The 2,441-nt window shown below is 44.6% G+C and overlaps 1 pseudogene; it reads left to right on the top strand.

Moving 5' to 3' along the window:
• Window positions 1–278: 278 nt before the first annotated feature.
• LOC100720748 (polyadenylate-binding protein 1-like) lies at window positions 279–2,134 on the top strand (annotated as a pseudogene).
• Window positions 2,135–2,441: the final 307 nt, after the last annotated feature.

The raw sequence follows: 2,441 nt of genomic DNA, 5'->3' as shown, positions 1-2,441 counted from the left end.
TTCCTCAATTTTGGGAAACATGAACTCATTGCATCTGACATCTAGCAGGTTGGGAGTTACAATATTTCTCTTATGTTATTTATATCTTTTTGAGGACTCACATCATCCCTAGATGGCAAGGAAAATGGGGAGGGAAGCTTTATATCCAAAATATCTGGATGCCTGTGTAAGTACGGCACCGGGACATCTGTTCAATCAAGAAGGCTCACTTGGCCTCCTGTCAGATGTAAATGGAGGAGCAGGAATAGTGTCTTTCTGACTGTCATTCCTATATGTAAATGAGGAATGGAGACCAGCATTTTCAGCTCCTGGCCTTGCTCTACCTAGGGGACCTCTGCCCCCATGTGACAGAGGTGATGCTCTATGAACAGGTCAACCCAGCCAGGCCCATCTTCTCCATCCGGGCCTGCAGGGACACAATCACCCACCACTCCCTAGGCTACATGTGTGTGAACTTCCAGCAGCAGCTGACATGAAGCTTGCTTTGGACATCATGAATTTTGATGTTACGAAGGGCAAGCCAGTGCGCATCATGTGATTTCAGCATGATCCATCGCTTTGCAAATGTGGAGCGGGCAACATATTCATTAAAAATTAGGACAAATCTATTGATAATAAAGCACTGCATGATACATTTTCTGGTCTTGGTAACATCCTTTCATGTAGGGTGGTTTGTAATGCAAATGGTTCCAAGGCTATGGATTTGTACATTTTGAGACACAGGAAGCTGCTGAAAGACCTACTGAACAATGGGATGCTTCTAAATGATCATAAAGCATTTGTCTGACGATTTAAGACTCGTAAAGAATGAAAAGCAGACATTGGAGTTGGAATAAAAGAATTCACCAACGTTTACATCAAGAACTTTGGAGAAGTCAAGTACAATGGATGCCTTGAAGATCTCTTTGACAAGGTTGGAGCTGCCTTAAGATGCACAGAAAGCTATGGATGAGATAAATGAAAGTTGTTCAATGGGAAACAAATTTATGTTGGTCGAACTCAGAAAAAAAAAATGAAATGCCAGATGGAACTTAAGTGTGCATTTGAACAGATGAAGCAAGATAGGATCACCAGAAACCAGGGTGTTAACCTTTATGTGAAAAATCTTGCTGATGGTGTTGATGGTGAACATCTCTGGAAACCGTTTGCTCCCTTTGGTACAATCACTGGGGCAAAGGGTGTGATGGAGGGTGGTGGCAGCAAAGGATTTGGTTTTGTAAGCTTTTCCTCCCCAGAAAAAGCCACTAAAGCAGTTACAGAAGTGAATGGCAGAACTGTGGCCATCAAGCCACTATATGTAGCTTTAGTTCAGCGCAAAGAAGAGCGCCAGGCTCACCTCACTGACCAGTATATGCAGGGAATGGTGAGTGTCTGAGCTGTGCCCAGCCCCGTAATCAACCCCTACCAGCCAGCCCCTCCTTCAGGTCACTTCTCAGCAGCTGTCCCACAGTCTCCCCTCCATGCTGTGTGCTATCCCCCTAGCCAAACTGCTCAGCTAAGAACAAGCCCTCGCTGGACTGCTCAGGGTGCCAGAACTCATCCATTCCAGAACATGCCTGGTGCTATCCACCCAGCTGCTCCGGGACCAGCATGAAACCAGCTTCTTCACAGGCTCCATGAGTCATGTTGACACAGCACACTGTGAATACAGCACAGACAAGGGGTCCATGTCCTGCAGCTGCTGCCACTGCAGTCCTCCTTCTGTCCACGTTGCTCCCCAGTATAATACACTGTGGGAGTCGGCAGTCCTCAGCAGCATCTCAATGCACAGCCCCAGTTACCATGCAGTGGCCTGCTGTTCATGGATAAGGTCAGGAACCTCTGATGGCTTTCATGTTGGCATCTCACCCCACAAGACCAAAAGCAAATGTTGGGCAGATGACTGTTTCTGCTTATTCAAGCCTTGCACCCTACTCTGGCTGGTAAAATCACTGGCGTGTTGTTGGAGATCGATGATTCAGAGCTCCTTCACATGCTCGAGTCTCCAGAGTCTCTGTGTTCTAATGCTGATGGAGTCATAGCTGTGCTGCCTCGAGCTGAAGCCCACCAAGCCGAAGAGGCTGCCCCGAAAGCAGGGCCACTGGAGCTCTCACTGTTTAAACTGACCAGGGACCATGAAAAGCAACTTGAATAAAAATATCTAAGTACTGAAAAACTTTAAATACTACCAAAAAAATCACAAAATATAAAATAAGTTTATAAAGAAAGGCAACTTTGAACCTTATGGACGAAGCAAAGGCCAGGTCTAGCAAACAATGCTAGTCTTAGATTACTTGATTTAAAAATACACACACACAAAAAGTATAAAAAAGTAAAATATTAAAGCAAATTAATGCTTTATCAACATGGGAAAGAATTTTCAGCAAAGTACAAAATTTAAAGAATGTTTGTCTTTAATTTAGTGATTCTTTACAGTAGAGCAGCTCAGGATGCCAGTTTTG

The sequence above is a fragment of the Cavia porcellus genome, unplaced genomic scaffold, assembly GCF_034190915.1.
Source record: "Cavia porcellus strain 051 isolate PalLab524CR breed Dunkin Hartley unplaced genomic scaffold, mCavPor4.1 scaffold_4, whole genome shotgun sequence".
NCBI lineage: Eukaryota > Metazoa > Chordata > Mammalia > Rodentia > Caviidae > Cavia > Cavia porcellus.
Note: the sequence above shows the minus strand (reverse complement) of the source record. Positions and strands in the feature narration are given on the sequence as shown.